The sequence below is a fragment of the Garra rufa genome, chromosome 1 (assembly GCF_049309525.1).
Source record: "Garra rufa chromosome 1, GarRuf1.0, whole genome shotgun sequence".
Classification (NCBI taxonomy): Eukaryota; Metazoa; Chordata; class Actinopteri; order Cypriniformes; family Cyprinidae; genus Garra; species Garra rufa.
This window is the reverse complement of record NC_133361.1, coordinates 684,681-704,353: the sequence shown is the minus strand read 5'-3', so window position 1 is coordinate 704,353 and position 19,673 is coordinate 684,681.

The window sequence follows — 19,673 nt, the reverse complement described above, 5'->3', positions numbered from 1 at the left end:
ATGCTAAAATCATGCTAGCGACTTGCTAGTCGTGCTAAAATCATGCTAGTGACTTGCTAGTCATGCTAGAATAATGCTAGCGACTTGCTAGTCGTGCTAAAATAATGCTAAAATCATGCTAGCGAATTGCTATTCAGCATTATTTTAGCATTTCAGCATTATTTTTATTATTATATATGCTAGTCATTCTAAAATCATGCTAGCGACTTGCTAGTCTTGTTAAAATCATGCTAGCGACTTGTTAGTCATGCTAGAATCATGCTAGCGACTTGCTAGTCCTGCTAGAATCATTCTAACGACTTACTAGTCTTACTAAAATCATGATAGCAACTAGCTAATCATGCTACCACCCTGGGTACCCTAGTAACCTCATATCTATCTATCTATTCACATTCAAACTATATCTTCTAACTATTTATATCTATAAATCTTTCTATTTTCAAACTATTTATATCTATCTAGCCTATCTATCTTCAAACTTTATCAATCAAACTAAAACTATTTCAAACTGAAAACCTTTAAACTTTCTTTAAACTAAAAGCTTTTAAAACTACTTAAAACTTACTGGCTAGGCTTTCTCAAGCCAACTTAAAGTTTGCTAACAAACTTTTTATCTAGTTAAGTTGGCTTGGGAAAGCCAACTTACTGAAATCCTATTTAAACTTATTATTCTTCTTCTTCTTCTTATTTTTCTGGCCGAAAAAATTTTGGACACCTACTCCTCCTAGACCGTTCAAGCTACATACTCCAAACTCGGGTCAGATCTTCATACTGTTCAGACTTAGTGTGCTATATCTTTTCAGACTGGTTTGAGTTATGGTTTTCTTAAAAATTAATATTAAAAATCATAAAAAGGTCCCATAGACTTTCATTGACCAAAAGTCCATGTCTGTTTGAACTATGTTTAATGTAAACTGCTAGAAGCCATTGATATTCAATTAAGCTTTAAGCTATCTGTCTATCTAACTAATCTATCTATCTATCTATCTATCTATCTATCTATCTATCTATCTATCTATCTATCTATCTATCTTCAAACCTTATCTATCTATCTATCTATCTATCTATCTATCTATCTATCTATCTATCTATCTATCTATCTTCAAACCTTATCTATCTATCTATCTATCTATCTATCTATCTATCTATCTATCTATCTATCTATCTATCTATCTATCTTCAAACCTTATCTATCTATCTATCTATCTATCTATCTATCTATCTATCTATCTTCAAACCTTATCTATCTATCTATCTATCTATCTATCTATCTATCTATCTATCTATCTTCAAACCTTATCTATCTATCTATCTATCTATCTATCTATCTATCTATCTATCTTCAAACCTTATCTATCTATCTATCTATCTATCTATCTATCTATCTATCTATCTATCTATCTATCTATCTATCTATCTATTTATCTATCTTCAAACCTTATCTATCTATCTATCTATCTATCTATCTATCTATCTATCTATCTATCTATCTATCTGCTAAAATCATGCAAGCGACTTGCTAGTAATGCTAAAATCATGCTAGCGACTTGCTAGTCATGCTAAATAATGCTAAAATCATGCTAGCGACTTGCTAGTCATGCTAAATAATGCTAAAATAATGCTAAAATCATGCTAGCGACTTGCTAGTCGTGCTAAAATCATGCTAGCGACTTTGCTAGTCATGCTAAAATAATGCTAAAATCATGCTAGCGACTTGCTAGTCGTGCTAAAATCATGCTAGCGACTTGCTTGTCGTGCTAAAATCATGCTAGCGACTTGCTAGTCATGCTAAAATCATGCTAGCGACTTGCTAGTCATGCTAGAATCATGCTAGCGACTTTGCTAGTCATGCTAAAATAATGTTAAAATCATGCTAGCGACTTGCTAGTCATGCTAAAATCATGCTAGCGACTTGCTAGTTGTGCTAAAATCATGCTAGCGACTTGCTAGTCATGCTAAAATCATGCTAGCGACTTGCTAGTCATGCTAAAATAATGATAAAATCATGCTAACGACTTGCTAGTCATGCTAAAATCAGGCTAGCGACTTTCTAGTCGTGCTAAAATCATGCTAGCTACTTGCTAGTCATGCTAAAATCATGCTAGCGACTTGCTAGTCGTGCTAAAATCATGGTAGCGACTTGCTAGTCGTGCTAAAATCATGCTAGCGACTTTGTTAGTCATGCTAAAATAATGTTAAAATCATGCTAGCGACTTGCTAGTCATGCTAAAATAATGTTAAAATCATGCTAGCGAATTTGCTAGTCATGCTAAAATCATGCTAGAGACTTGCTAGTCATGCTAAAATCAGGCTAGCGACTTGCTAGTCATGTTTAAAATCATACTAGCGACTTGCTAGTCTTGCTAAAATCATGCTAGCGACTTGCTAGTCATGCTAAAATCATGCTAGCGACTTGCTAGTCATGCTAGAATCATGCTAGCGACTTTGCTAGTAATGCTAAAATAATGCTAAAATCATGCTAGCGACTTGCTAGTCATGCTAAAATCATGCTAGCGACTTGCTAGTCATGCTAAAATCATGCTAGCGACTTGCTAGTCATGCTAAAATAATGATAAAATCATGCTAGCGACTTGCTAGTCATGCTAAAATCATGCTAGCGACTTACTAGTCATGCTAAAATCAGGCTAGCGACTTGCTAGTCATGTTTAAAATCATGCTAGCGACTTGCTAGTCATGTTTAAAATCATGCTAGCAACTTGCTAGTCTTGCTAAAATCATGCTAGCGACTGGCTAGTCATGCTAAAATCATGCTAGCGAATTTGCTAGTCATGCTAGAATCATGCTAGCGACTTTGCTAGTCATGCTCAAATAATGGTAAAATCATGCTAGCGACTTGCTAATCGTGCTAAAATCATGCTAGCGACTTGCTTGTCGTGTTAAAATCATGCTAGCGACTTGCTAGTCATGCTAAAATCATGCTAGCGACTTGTTAGTCATGGAAAAATCATGCTAGCGACTTGCTAGTCATGCTAAAAATCATGTTAGCGACTTGCTAGTCTTGCTTAAATAATGCTAGAGACTTGCTAGTCTTGCTAAAATCATGCTAGCGACTTGCTAGTCATGCTAAAATCATGCTAGCGACTTGCTAGTTGTGCTAAAATCATGCTAGCGACTTGCTAGTCATGCTAAAATCATGCTAGCGACTTGCTAGTCATGCTAAAATAATGATAAAATCATGCTAACGACTTGCTAGTCATGCTAAAATCAGGCTAGCGACTTTCTAGTCGTGCTAAAATCATGCTAGCTACTTGCTAGTCATGCTAAAATCATGCTAGCGACTTGCTAGTCGTGCTAAAATCATGGTAGCGACTTGCTAGTCGTGCTAAAATCATGCTAGCGACTTTGTTAGTCATGCTAAAATAATGTTAAAATCATGCTAGCGACTTGCTAGTCATGCTAAAATAATGTTAAAATCATGCTAGCGAATTTGCTAGTCATGCTAAAATCATGCTAGAGACTTGCTAGTCATGCTAAAATCAGGCTAGCGACTTGCTAGTCATGTTTAAAATCATACTAGCGACTTGCTAGTCTTGCTAAAATCATGCTAGCGACTTGCTAGTCATGCTAAAATCATGCTAGCGACTTGCTAGTCATGCTAGAATCATGCTAGCGACTTTGCTAGTAATGCTAAAATAATGCTAAAATCATGCTAGCGACTTGCTAGTCATGCTAAAATCATGCTAGCGACTTGCTAGTCATGCTAAAATCATGCTAGCGACTTGCTAGTCATGCTAAAATAATGATAAAATCATGCTAGCGACTTGCTAGTCATGCTAAAATCATGCTAGCGACTTACTAGTCATGCTAAAATCAGGCTAGCGACTTGCTAGTCATGTTTAAAATCATGCTAGCGACTTGCTAGTCATGTTTAAAATCATGCTAGCAACTTGCTAGTCTTGCTAAAATCATGCTAGCGACTGGCTAGTCATGCTAAAATCATGCTAGCGAATTTGCTAGTCATGCTAGAATCATGCTAGCGACTTTGCTAGTCATGCTCAAATAATGGTAAAATCATGCTAGCGACTTACTAATCGTGCTAAAATCATGCTAGCGACTTGCTTGTCGTGCTAAAATCATGCTAGCGACTTGCTAGTCATGCTAAAATCATGCTAGCGACTTGTTAGTCATGGAAAAATCATGCTAGCGACTTGCTAGTCATGCTAAAAATCATGTTAGCGACTTGCTAGTCTTGCTTAAATAATGCTAGAGACTTGCTAGTCTTGCTAAAATCATGCTAGCGACTTGCTAGTCATGCTAATATCATGTTAGCGACTTGCTAGTCATGCTAGAATCATGCTAGCGACTTTGCTAGTCATGCTAAAATAATGCTAAAATCATGCTAGCGACTTGCTAGTCATGCTAAAATCATGCTAGCGACTTGCTAGTCGTGCTAAAATCATGCTAACAACTTGCTAGTCATGCTAAAATCATGCTAGCGACTTGCTAGTCATGCTAAAATCATGCTAGCAACTTGTTAGTCATGGTAAAATCATGCTAACGACTTGCTAGTCATGCTAAAAATCATGTTAACGACTTGCTAGTCTTGCTTAAATAATGCTAGCGACTTGCTAGTCTTGATAAAATCATGCTAACGACTTGCTAGTCATGCTAGAATCATGGTAACGACTTGCTAGTCGTGCTAAAATAATGCTAAAATCATGCTAGCGACTTGCTAGTCGTGCTAAAATAATGCTAAAATCATGCTAGCGACTTGCTAGTCGTGCTAAAATCATGCTAGCGACTTGCTAGTCGTGCTAAAATCATGCTAGCTACTTGCTAGTCATGCTAAAATCATGCTAGCGACTTGCTAGTCGTGCTAAAATCATGGTAGCGACTTGCTAGTCGTGCTAAAATCATGCTAGCGACTTTGTTAGTCATGCTAAAAGAATGTTAAAATCATGCTAGCGACTTGCTAGTCATGCTAAAATAATGTTAAAATCATGCTAGCGAATTTGCTAGTCATGCTAAAATCATGCTAGAGACTTGCTAGTCATGTTTAAAATCATACTAGCGACTTGCTAGTCTTGCTAAAATCATGCTAGCGACTTGCTAGTCATGCTAAAATCATGCTAGCGACTTGCTAGTCATGCTAGAATCATGCTAGCGACTTTGCTAGTAATGCTAAAATAATGCTAAAATCATGCTAGCGACTTGCTAGTCATGCTAAAATCATGCTAGCGACTTGCTAGTCATGCTAAAATCATGCTAGCGACTTGCTAGTCATGCTAGAATCATGCTAGCGACTTTGCTAGTCATGCTAAAATAATGATAAAATCATGCTAGCGACTTGCTTGTCATGCTAAAATCATGCTAGCGACTTACTAGTCATGCTAAAATCAGGCTAGCGACTTGCTAGTCATGTTTAAAATCATGCTAGCGACTTGCTAGTCATGTTTAAAATCATGCTAGCAACTTGCTAGTCTTGCTAAAATCATGCTAGCGACTGGCTAGTCATGCTAAAATCATGCTAGCGAATTTGCTAGTCATGCTAGAATCATGCTAGCGACTTTGCTAGTCATGCTCAAATAATGGTAAAATCATGCTAGCGACTTGCTAGTCGTGCTAAAATCATGCTAGCGACTTGCTTGTCGTGCTAAAATCATGCTAGCGACTTGCTAGTCATGCTAAAATCATGCTAGCGACTTGTTAGTCATGGAAAAATCATGCTAGCGACTTGCTAGTCATGCTAAAAATCATGTTAGCGACTTGCTAGTCTTGCTTAAATAATGCTAGAGACTTGCTAGTCTTGCTAAAATCATGCTAGCGACTTGCTAGTCATGCTAATATCATGTTAGCGACTTGCTAGTCATGCTAGAATCATGCTAGCGACTTTGCTAGTCATGCTAAAATAATGCTAAAATCATGCTAGCGACTTGCTAGTCATGCTAAAATCATGCTAGCGACTTGCTAGTCGTGCTAAAATCATGCTAACAACTTGCTAGTCATGCTAAAATCATGCTAGCGACTTGCTAGTCATGCTAAAATCATGCTAGCAACTTGTTAGTCATGGTAAAATCATGCTAACGACTTGCTAGTCATGCTAAAAATCATGTTAACGACTTGCTAGTCTTGCTTAAATAATGCTAGCGACTTGCTAGTCTTGATAGAATCATGCTAACGACTTGCTAGTCATGCTAGAATCATGGTAACGACTTTGCTAGTCATGCTAAAATAATGCTAAAATCATGCTAGCGACTTGCTAGTCGTGCTAAAATCATGCTAGCGACTTGCTAGTCGTGCTAAAATCATGCTAGCGACTTGCTAGTCATGCTAAAAATCATGTTAGCGACTTGCTAGTCTTGCTTAAATAATGCTAGCGACTTGCTAGTCTTGCTAAAATCATGCTAGCGACTTGCTAGTCATGCTAATATCATGCTAGCGACTTGCTAGTCATGCTAGAATCATGCTAGCGAATTTGTTAGTCATGCTAAAATAATGCTAAAATCATGCTAGCGACTTGCTAGTCGTGCTAAAATCATGCTAGCGACTTGATAGTCATACTAAAATCATGCTAGCGACTTGTTAGTCATGCTAAAAATCATGTTAACGACTTGCAAGTCTTGCTTAAATAATGCTAGCAACCGCATAGCAACCACATATCAACACCTTAGCAACCACCCTGGGTACCTTAGCAACAGCATAGCAACACCTTAGCATCTATTCACATTCAAACTATTTATATCTTCTAACTATTTATATCTATAAATCTATCTATTTTCAAACTATTTATATCTATCTAGCCTATCTATCTTCAAACTTTATTAATCAAACTAAAACTATTTCAAACTGAAAACCTTTAAACTTTCTTTAAACTAAAAGCTTTTAAAACTACTTAAAACTTATTGGCTAGGCTTTCTCAAGCCAACTTAAAGTTTGCTAACAAACTTTTTATCTAGTTATTCTTATTTTTCTGAGCGGAAAATATTTAGACACCTACTCCTCCTAGACCGTTCAAGCTACATACTCCAAACTCGGGTCAGATCTTCATACTGTTCAGACTTAGATTGCTATATCTTTTCAGACTGTTTTGAGTTATGGTTTTCTTAAAAATTAATATTAAAAATCATAAAAGGTCCCATAGACTTTCACTGACCAAAAGTCCATGTCTGTTTGAACTATGTTTAATGTAAACTGCTAGAAGCCATTGATACTCAATTAAGCTTTAAGCTATCTATGTTCTTTCTAACTAATAACTTCTATCTATCTATCTATCTATCTATCTATCTATCTATCTATCTATCTGCTAAAATAATGCTAGCAACTTGCTAGTCATTTGCTAAATAATGCTAAAATCATGCTAGCGACTTGCTAGTCATTGCTAAATAATGCTAAAATCATGCTAGCAACTTGCTAGTCATTGCTAAATAATGCTAAAATCATGCTAGCGACTTGCTAGTCATGCTAAAATCATGCTAGCGACTTGCTAGTAATGTTAAAATCATGCTAGCGACTTGCTAGTAATGCTAAAATCATGCTAGCAACTTGCTAGTCATTGCTAAATAATGCTAAAATCATGCTAGCGACTTGCTAGTCATGCTAAAATCATGCTAGCGACTTGCTAGTTATGCTAAAATCATGCTAGCGACTTGCTAGTCATACTACAATCATGCTAACGACTTACTAGTCTTGTTAAAACCATGTTAGTCATGCTAAAATCATGCTAGCGACTTGCTAGTCGTGCTAAAATTATGCTAGCAACTTGCTAGTCATACTACCATCATGCTAAAAATCATGCTAGCGACTTGCTAGTCATACTACAATCATGCTAACGACTTGCTAGTCTTGCTTAAACCATGCTAGCGACTTGCTAGTCTTGCTAAAATCATGCTAGGGACTTGCTAGTCATGCTAAAATCATTCTAGCGACTTGCTAGTTATGCTAAAATCATACTAGCGACTTGCTAGTAATGCTAAAATCATGCTAGCGACTTGCTAGTCATGCTAAATAATGCTAAAATCATGCTAGCGACTTGCTAGTCTTGCTAAAATCATGCTAGCGACTTGCTAGTCATGTTAAAATCATGCTAGCGACTTTGCTAGTAATGCTAAAATAATGCTAGCGACTTTGCTAGTAATGCTAAAATAATGCTAAAATCATGCTAACGACTTGCTAGTCATGCTAAAACCATGCTAGCGACTTGCTAGTCGTGCTAAAATCATGCTAGCGACTTGCTAGTCATGCTAAAATCATGCTAGTGACTTGCTAGTCATGCTAAAATAATGCTAAAATCATGCTAGCGACTTGCTTGTCATGCTAAAATCATGCTAGTGACTTGCTAGTCATGCTAAAATCATGCTAGCGACTTGCTAGTCAATGCTAAAATCATGCTAGTGACTTGCTAGTCATGCTAAAATAATGATAAAATCAGGCTAGCGACTTGCTAGTCATGCTAAAATCATGCTAGTGACTTATTAGTCATGCTAAAATCAGGCTAGTGACTTGCTAGTCATGTTTAAAATCATGCTAGCGACTTGCTAGTCATGTTTAAAATCATGCTAGCGACTTGCTAGTCTTGCTAAAATCATGCTAGCGACTGGCTAGTCATGCTAAAATCATGCTAGCGACTTGCTAGTCATGCTAGAATCATGCTAGCGACCTTGCTAGTCATGCTAAAATAATGCTAAAATCATGCTAGCGACTTGCTAGTCGTGATAAAATCATGCTAGCGACTTGCTTGTCGTGCTAAAATCATGCCAACGACTTGCTAGAAATGCTAAAATCATGCTAGCGACTTGTTAGTCTTGCTAAAATCATGCTAGCGACTTGCTAGTCGTGCTAAAATTATGCTAGCGACTTGCTAGTAATGCTAAAATCATGCTAGCGACTTGCTAGTCATGCTAAAATCATGCTAGCGACTTGCTAGTCATGCTAAATAATGCTAAAATCATGCTAGCGACTTACTAGTCATTCCAAAATCATGCTAGCGACTTTGCTAGTCATGCTAAAATTATGCTAAAATCATGCTAGCGACTTGCTAGTCATGCTAAAAGCATGCTAGCGACTTGCTAGTCGTGCTAAAATCATGCTAGCAACTTGCTAGTCATGCTAAAATAATGCTAAAATAATGCTAGCGACTTGCTAGTCATGTTAAAATCATGCTAGCGACTTGCTAGTCGTGCTAAAATCATGCTAGCAACTTGTTAGTCATGCTAAAATCATGCTAGCGACTTGCTAGTCATGTTAAAATCATGCTAGCAACTTGTTAGTCATGGTAAAATCATGCTGGCGTCTTGCTAGTCATGCTAAAAATCATGTTAGCGACTTGCTAGTCTTGCTTAAATAATGCTAGCGACTTGCTAGTCTTGATAAAATCATGCTAACAACTTGCTAGTCATGCTAGAAACATGTTAGCGACTTTGCTAGTCATGCTAAAATCATGCTAGCGTCTTGCTAGTCGTGCTAAAATCATGGTAGCGACTTGCTAGTCGTGCTAAAATCATGCTAGCGACTTGCTAGTCATGCTAAAATCATGCTAGCGACTTGTTAGTCATGCTAAAATAATGCTAAAATCGTATTAGTGACTTGCTAGTTGTGCTAAAATCATGCTAGCGACTTGCTAGTCATGCTAAAAATCATGCTAGCGACTTGCTAGTCTTGCTAAAATCATGCTAGTGACTTGATAGTCATGCTAAAATAATGCTAAAATCATGCTAGTGACTTGCTAGTCATGCTAAAATAATGATAAAATCATGCTAGCGACTTGCTAGTCATGCTAAAAATCATGCTAGCGACTTGCTAGTCTTGCTAAAATCATGCTAGTGACTTGATAGTCATGCTAAAATAATGCTAAAATCATGCTAGTGACTTGCTAGTCATGCTAAAATAATGATAAAATCATGCTAGCGACTTGATAGTCATGCTAAAATCATGCTAGCGACTTGCTAGTCATGCTAAAATCAGGCTAGCGACTTGCTAGTAATGCTAAAATCATGCTAGCGACTTGCTAGTCATGCTAAAATCATGCTAGCGACTTGCTAGTCATGCTAGAATCATGCTAGTGACTTTGCTAGTCATGCTAAAATAATGCTAAAATCATGCTAGCGACTTGCTAGTTGTGCTAAAATCATGCTAGCGACTTGCTAGTCATGCTAAAATCATGCTAGCGACTTGCTAGTCATGCTAAAATCATGCTAGTGACTTGCTAGTCATGCTAGAATCATGCTAGTGACTTTGCTAGTCATGCTAAAATAATGCTAAAATCATGCTAGCGACTTGCTAGTTGTGCTAAAATCATGCTAGCGACTTGCTAGTCATGCTAAAATCATGCTAGCGACTTGCTAGTCATGCTAAAATCATGCTAGCGACTTGCTAGTCATGCTAGAATCATGCTAGTGACTTTGCTAGTCATGCTAAAATAATGCTAAAATCATGCTAGCGACTTGCTAGTTGTGCTAAAATCATGCTAGCGACTTGCTAGTCATGCTAAAATCATGCTAGCGACTTGCTAGTCATGCTAAAATAATGCTAGCGACTTGTTAGTCATGCTAAAATCATGCTAGCGACTTGCTAGTCATGCTAAAAATCATGTTTGCGACTTGCTAGTCATGCTAATATCATGCTAACGACTTGATAGTCATGCTAGAATCATGCTAGCGACTTTGCTAGTCATGCTAAAATAATGCTAAAATCATGCTAGCGACTTGCTAGTCATGCTAAAATCATGCTAGCGACTTGCTAGTCGTGCTAAAATCATGCTAGCGACTTGCTAGTCATGCTAAAATCATGCTAGCGACTTGCTAGTCATGCTAAAATAATGCTAGCGACTTGCTAGTCATGCTAAAATCATGCTAACGACTTGCTAGTCATGCTAAAAATCATGTTTGCGACTTGCTAGTCATGCTAATATCATGCTAACGACTTGATAGTCATGCTAGAATCATGCTAGCGACTTTGCTAGTCATGCTAAAATAATGCTAAAATCATGCTAGCGACTTGCTAGTCATGCTAAAATCATGCTAGCGACTTGCTAGTCGTGCTAAAATCATGCTAGCGACTTGCTAGTCATGCTAGAATAATGCTAGCGACTTGCTAGTCGTGCTAAAATAATGCTAAAATCATGCTAGCGACTTGCTAGTCATGCTAAAATCATGCTAGCGACTTGCTAGTCATGCTAAAATAATGCTAAAATCATACTAGTGACTTGCTAGTTGTGCTAAAATCATGCTAGCGACTTGCTAGTTGTGCTAAAATAATGCTAGCGACTTGCTAGTCATGCTAAAATCATGCTAGCGACTTGCTAGTCGTGCTAAAATCATGCTAGTGACTTGCTAGTCATGCTAGAATAATGCTAGCGACTTGCTAGTCGTGCTAAAATAATGCTAAAATCATGCTAGCGAATTGCTATTCAGCATTATTTTAGCATTTCAGCATTATTTTTATTATTATATATGCTAGTCATTCTAAAATCATGCTAGCGACTTGCTAGTCTTGTTAAAATCATGCTAGCGACTTGTTAGTCATGCTAGAATCATGCTAGCGACTTGCTAGTCCTGCTAGAATCATTCTAACGACTTACTAGTCTTACTAAAATCATGATAGCAACTAGCTAATCATGCTACCACCCTGGGTACCCTAGTAACCTCATATCTATCTATCTATTCACATTCAAACTATATCTTCTAACTATTTATATCTATAAATCTTTCTATTTTCAAACTATTTATATCTATCTAGCCTATCTATCTTCAAACTTTATCAATCAAACTAAAACTATTTCAAACTGAAAACCTTTAAACTTTCTTTAAACTAAAAGCTTTTAAAACTACTTAAAACTTACTGGCTAGGCTTTCTCAAGCCAACTTAAAGTTTGCTAACAAACTTTTTATCTAGTTAAGTTGGCTTGGGAAAGCCAACTTACTGAAATCCTATTTAAACTTATTATTCTTCTTCTTCTTATTATTTTTCTGGCCGAAAAAATTTTGGACACCTACTCCTCCTAGACCGTTCAAGCTACATACTCCAAACTCGGGTCAGATCTTCATACTGTTCAGACTTAGTGTGCTATATCTTTTCAGACTGGTTTGAGTTATGGTTTTCTTAAAAATTAATATTAAAAATCATAAAAAGGTCCCATAGACTTTCATTGACCAAAAGTCCATGTCTGTTTGAACTATGTTTAATGTAAACTGCTAGAAGCCATTGATATTCAATTAAGCTTTAAGCTATCTGTCTATCTAACTAATCTATCTATCTATCTATCTATCTATCTATCTATCTATCTATCTATCTATCTATCTATCTATCTATCTATCTATCTATCTTCAAACCTTATCTATCTATCTATCTATCTATCTATCTATCTATCTATCTATCTATCTATCTATCTATCTTCAAACCTTATCTATCTATCTATCTATCTATCTATCTATCTATCTATCTATCTATCTATCTATCTATCTATCTATCTATCTATCTATCTTCAAACCTTATCTATCTATCTATCTATCTATCTATCTATCTATCTATCTATCTATCTATCTATCTATCTATCTATCTATCTATCTATCTTCAAACCTTATCTATCTATCTATCTATCTATCTATCTATCTATCTATCTATCTATCTATCTATCTATCTATCTATCTTCAAACCTTATCTATCTATCTATCTATCTATCTATCTATCTATCTATCTATCTATCTATCTATCTATCTATCTATCTTCAAACCTTATCTATCTATCTATCTATCTATCTATCTATCTATCTATCTATCTATCTATCTATCTATCTATCTATCTATCTATCTATTTATCTATCTTCAAACCTTATCTATCTATCTATCTATCTATCTATCTATCTATCTATCTATCTATCTATCTATCTATCTGCTAAAATCATGCAAGCGACTTGCTAGTAATGCTAAAATCATGCTAGCGACTTGCTAGTCATGCTAAATAATGCTAAAATCATGCTAGCGACTTGCTAGTCATGCTAAATAATGCTAAAATAATGCTAAAATCATGCTAGCGACTTGCTAGTCGTGCTAAAATCATGCTAGCGACTTTGCTAGTCATGCTAAAATAATGCTAAAATCATGCTAGCGACTTGCTAGTCGTGCTAAAATCATGCTAGCGACTTGCTTGTCGTGCTAAAATCATGCTAGCGACTTGCTAGTCATGCTAAAATCATGCTAGCGACTTGCTAGTCATGCTAGAATCATGCTAGCGACTTTGCTAGTCATGCTAAAATAATGTTAAAATCATGCTAGCGACTTGCTAGTCATGCTAAAATCATGCTAGCGACTTGCTAGTTGTGCTAAAATCATGCTAGCGACTTGCTAGTCATGCTAAAATCATGCTAGCGACTTGCTAGTCATGCTAAAATAATGATAAAATCATGCTAACGACTTGCTAGTCATGCTAAAATCAGGCTAGCGACTTTCTAGTCGTGCTAAAATCATGCTAGCTACTTGCTAGTCATGCTAAAATCATGCTAGCGACTTGCTAGTCGTGCTAAAATCATGGTAGCGACTTGCTAGTCGTGCTAAAATCATGCTAGCGACTTTGTTAGTCATGCTAAAATAATGTTAAAATCATGCTAGCGACTTGCTAGTCATGCTAAAATAATGTTAAAATCATGCTAGCGAATTTGCTAGTCATGCTAAAATCATGCTAGAGACTTGCTAGTCATGCTAAAATCAGGCTAGCGACTTGCTAGTCATGTTTAAAATCATACTAGCGACTTGCTAGTCTTGCTAAAATCATGCTAGCGACTTGCTAGTCATGCTAAAATCATGCTAGCGACTTGCTAGTCATGCTAGAATCATGCTAGCGACTTTGCTAGTAATGCTAAAATAATGCTAAAATCATGCTAGCGACTTGCTAGTCATGCTAAAATCATGCTAGCGACTTGCTAGTCATGCTAAAATCATGCTAGCGACTTGCTAGTCATGCTAAAATAATGATAAAATCATGCTAGCGACTTGCTAGTCATGCTAAAATCATGCTAGCGACTTACTAGTCATGCTAAAATCAGGCTAGCGACTTGCTAGTCATGTTTAAAATCATGCTAGCGACTTGCTAGTCATGTTTAAAATCATGCTAGCAACTTGCTAGTCTTGCTAAAATCATGCTAGCGACTGGCTAGTCATGCTAAAATCATGCTAGCGAATTTGCTAGTCATGCTAGAATCATGCTAGCGACTTTGCTAGTCATGCTCAAATAATGGTAAAATCATGCTAGCGACTTGCTAATCGTGCTAAAATCATGCTAGCGACTTGCTTGTCGTGCTAAAATCATGCTAGCGACTTGCTAGTCATGCTAAAATCATGCTAGCGACTTGTTAGTCATGGAAAAATCATGCTAGCGACTTGCTAGTCATGCTAAAAATCATGTTAGCGACTTGCTAGTCTTGCTTAAATAATGCTAGAGACTTGCTAGTCTTGCTAAAATCATGCTAGCGACTTGCTAGTCATGCTAAAATCATGCTAGCGACTTGCTAGTTGTGCTAAAATCATGCTAGCGACTTGCTAGTCATGCTAAAATCATGCTAGCGACTTGCTAGTCATGCTAAAATAATGATAAAATCATGCTAACGACTTGCTAGTCATGCTAAAATCAGGCTAGCGACTTTCTAGTCGTGCTAAAATCATGCTAGCTACTTGCTAGTCATGCTAAAATCATGCTAGCGACTTGCTAGTCGTGCTAAAATCATGGTAGCGACTTGCTAGTCGTGCTAAAATCATGCTAGCGACTTTGTTAGTCATGCTAAAATAATGTTAAAATCATGCTAGCGACTTGCTAGTCATGCTAAAATAATGTTAAAATCATGCTAGCGAATTTGCTAGTCATGCTAAAATCATGCTAGAGACTTGCTAGTCATGCTAAAATCAGGCTAGCGACTTGCTAGTCATGTTTAAAATCATACTAGCGACTTGCTAGTCTTGCTAAAATCATGCTAGCGACTTGCTAGTCATGCTAAAATCATGCTAGCGACTTGCTAGTCATGCTAGAATCATGCTAGCGACTTTGCTAGTAATGCTAAAATAATGCTAAAATCATGCTAGCGACTTGCTAGTCATGCTAAAATCATGCTAGCGACTTGCTAGTCATGCTAAAATCATGCTAGCGACTTGCTAGTCATGCTAAAATAATGATAAAATCATGCTAGCGACTTGCTAGTCATGCTAAAATCATGCAAGCGACTTACTAGTCATGCTAAAATCAGGCTAGCGACTTGCTAGTCATGTTTAAAATCATGCTAGCGACTTGCTAGTCATGTTTAAAATCATGCTAGCAACTTGCTAGTCTTGCTAAAATCATGCTAGCGACTGGCTAGTCATGCTAAAATCATGCTAGCGAATTTGCTAGTCATGCTAGAATCATGCTAGCGACTTTGCTAGTCATGCTTAAATAATGGTAAAATCATGCTAGCGACTTACTAATCGTGCTAAAATCATGCTAGCGACTTGCTTGTCGTGCTAAAATCATGCTAGCGACTTGCTAGTCATGCTAAAATCATGCTAGCGACTTGTTAGTCATGGAAAAATCATGCTAGCGACTTGCTAGTCATGCTAAAAATCATGTTAGCGACTTGCTAGTCTTGCTTAAATAATGCTAGAGACTTGCTAGTCTTGCTAAAATCATGCTAGCGACTTGCTAGTCATGCTAATATCATGTTAGCGACTTGCTAGTCATGCTAGAATCATGCTAGCGACTTTGCTAGTCATGCTAAAATAATGCTAAAATCATGCTAGCGACTTGCTAGTCATGCTAAAATCATGCTAGCGACTTGCTAGTCGTGCTAAAATCATGCTAACAACTTGCTAGTCATGCTAAAATCATGCTAGCGACTTGCTAGTCATGCTAAAATCATGCTAGCAACTTGTTAGTCATGGTAAAATCATGCTAACGACTTGCTAGTCATGCTAAAAATCATGTTAACGACTTGCTAGTCTTGCTTAAATAATGCTAGCGACTTGCTAGTCTTGATAAAATCATGCTAACGACTTGCTAGTCATGCTAGAATCATGGTAACGACTTGCTAGTCGTGCTAAAATAATGCTAAAATCATGCTAGCGACTTGCTAGTCGTGCTAAAATAATGCTAAAATCATGCTAGCGACTTGCTAGTCGTGCTAAAATCATGCTAGCGACTTGCTAGTCGTGCTAAAATCATGCTAGCTACTTGCTAGTCATGCTAAAATCATGCTAGCGACTTGCTAGTCGTGCTAAAATCATGGTAGCGACTTGCTAGTCGTGCTAAAATCATGCTAGCGACTTTGTTAGTCATGCTAAAAGAATGTTAAAATCATGCTAGCGACTTGCTAGTCATGCTAAAATAATGTTAAAATCATGCTAGCGAATTTGCTAGTCATGCTAAAATCATGCTAGAGACTTGCTAGTCATGTTTAAAATCATACTAGCGACTTGCTAGTCTTGCTAAAATCATGCTAGCGACTTGCTAGTCATGCTAAAATCATGCTAGCGACTTGCTAGTCATGCTAGAATCATGCTAGCGACTTTGCTAGTAATGCTAAAATAATGCTAAAATCATGCTAGCGACTTGCTAGTCATGCTAAAATCATGCTAGCGACTTGCTAGTCATGCTAAAATCATGCTAGCGACTTGCTAGTCATGCTAGAATCATGCTAGCGACTTTGCTAGTCATGCTAAAATAATGATAAAATCATGCTAGCGACTTGCTAGTCATGCTAAAATCATGCTAGCGACTTACTAGTCATGCTAAAATCAGGCTAGCGACTTGCTAGTCATGTTTAAAATCATGCTAGCGACTTGCTAGTCATGTTTAAAATCATGCTAGCAACTTGCTAGTCTTGCTAAAATCATGCTAGCGACTGGCTAGTCATGCTAAAATCATGCTAGCGAATTTGCTAGTCATGCTAGAATCATGCTAGCGACTTTGCTAGTCATGCTCAAATAATGGTAAAATCATGCTAGCGACTTGCTAGTCGTGCTAAAATCATGCTAGCGACTTGCTTGTCGTGCTAAAATCATGCTAGCGACTTGCTAGTCATGCTAAAATCATGCTAGCGACTTGTTAGTCATGGAAAAATCATGCTAGCGACTTGCTAGTCATGCTAAAAATCATGTTAGCGACTTGCTAGTCTTGCTTAAATAATGCTAGAGACTTGCTAGTCTTGCTAAAATCATGCTAGCGACTTGCTAGTCATGCTAATATCATGTTAGCGACTTGCTAGTCATGCTAGAATCATGCTAGCGACTTTGCTAGTCATGCTAAAATAATGCTAAAATCATGCTAGCGACTTGCTAGTCATGCTAAAATCATGCTAGCGACTTGCTAGTCGTGCTAAAATCATGCTAACAACTTGCTAGTCATGCTAAAATCATGCTAGCGACTTGCTAGTCATGCTAAAATCATGCTAGCAACTTGTTAGTCATGGTAAAATCATGCTAACGACTTGCTAGTCATGCTAAAAATCATGTTAACGACTTGCTAGTCTTGCTTAAATAATGCTAGCGACTTGCTAGTCTTGATAGAATCATGCTAACGACTTGCTAGTCATGCTAGAATCATGGTAACGACTTTGCTAGTCATGCTAAAATAATGCTAAAATCATGCTAGCGACTTGCTAGTCGTGCTAAAATCATGCTAGCGACTTGCTAGTCGTGCTAAAATCATGCTAGCGACTTGCTAGTCATGCTAAAAATCATGTTAGCGACTTGCTAGTCTTGCTTAAATAATGCTAGCGACTTGCTAGTCTTGCTAAAATCATGCTAGCGACTTGCTAGTCATGCTAATATCATGCTAGCGACTTGCTAGTCATGCTAGAATCATGCTAGCGAATTTGTTAGTCATGCTAAAATAATGCTAAAATCATGCTAGCGACTTGCTAGTCGTGCTAAAATCATGCTAGCGACTTGATAGTCATACTAAAATCATGCTAGCGACTTGTTAGTCATGCTAAAAATCATGTTAACGACTTGCAAGTCTTGCTTAAATAATGCTAGCAACCGCATAGCAACCACATATCAACACCTTAGCAACCACCCTGGGTACCTTAGCAACAGCATAGCAACACCTTAGCATCTATTCACATTCAAACTATTTATATCTTCTAACTATTTATATCTATAAATCTATCTATTTTCAAACTATTTATATCTATCTAGCCTATCTATCTTCAAACTTTATTAATCAAACTAAAACTATTTCAAACTGAAAACCTTTAAACTTTCTTTAAACTAAAAGCTTTTAAAACTACTTAAAACTTATTGGCTAGGCTTTCTCAAGCCAACTTAAAGTTTGCTAACAAACTTTTTATCTAGTTATTCTTATTTTTCTGAGCGGAAAATATTTAGACACCTACTCCTCCTAGACCGTTCAAGCTACATACTCCAAACTCGGGTCAGATCTTCATACTGTTCAGACTTAGATTGCTATATCTTTTCAGACTGTTTTGAGTTATGGTTTTCTTAAAAATTAATATTAAAAATCATAAAAGGTCCCATAGACTTTCACTGACCAAAAGTCCATGTCTGTTTGAACTATGTTTAATGTAAACTGCTAGAAGCCATTGATACTCAATTAAGCTTTAAGCTATCTATGTTCTTTCTAACTAATAACTTCTATCTATCTATCTATCTATCTATCTATCTATCTATCTATCTATCTATCTATCTGCTAAAATAATGCTAGCAACTTGCTAGTCATTTGCTAAATAATGCTAAAATCATGCTAGCGACTTGCTAGTCATTGCTAAATAATGCTAAAATCATGCTAGCAACTTGCTAGTCATTGCTAAATAATGCTAAAATCATGCTAGCGACTTGCTAGTCATGCTAAAATCATGCTAGCGACTTGCTAGTAATGTTAAAATCATGCTAGCGACTTGCTAGTAATGCTAAAATCATGCTAGCAACTTGCTAGTCATTGCTAAATAATGCTAAAATCATGCTAGCGACTTGCTAGTCATGCTAAAATCATGCTAGCGACTTGCTAGTTATGCTAAAATCATGCTAGCGACTTGCTAGTCATACTACAATCATGCTAACGACTTACTAGTCTTGTTAAAACCATGTTAGTCATGCTAAAATCATGCTAGCGACTTGCTAGTCGTGCTAAAATTATGCTAGCAACTTGCTAGTCATACTACCATCATGCTAAAAATCATGCTAGCGACTTGCTAGTCATACTACAATCATGCTAACGACTTGCTAGTCTTGCTTAAACCATGCTAGCGACTTGCTAGTCTTGCTAAAATCATGCTAGGGACTTGCTAGTCATGCTAAAATCATTCTAGCGACTTGCTAGTTATGCTAAAATCATGCTAGCGACTTGCTAGTAATGCTAAAATCATGCTAGCGACTTGCTAGTCATGCTAAATAATGCTAAAATCATGCTAGCGACTTGCTAGTCTTGCTAAAATCATGCTAGCGACTTGCTAGTCATGTTAAAATCATGCTAGCGACTTTGCTAGTAATGCTAAAATAATGCTAGCGACTTTGCTAGTAATGCTAAAATAATGCTAAAATCATGCTAACGACTTGCTAGTCATGCTAAAACCATGCTAGCGACTTGCTAGTCGTGCTAAAATCATGCTAGCGACTTGCTAGTCATGCTAAAATCATGCTAGTGACTTGCTAGTCATGCTAAAATAATGCTAAAATCATGCTAGCGACTTGCTTGTCATGCTAAAATCATGCTAGTGACTTGCTAGTCATGCTAAAATC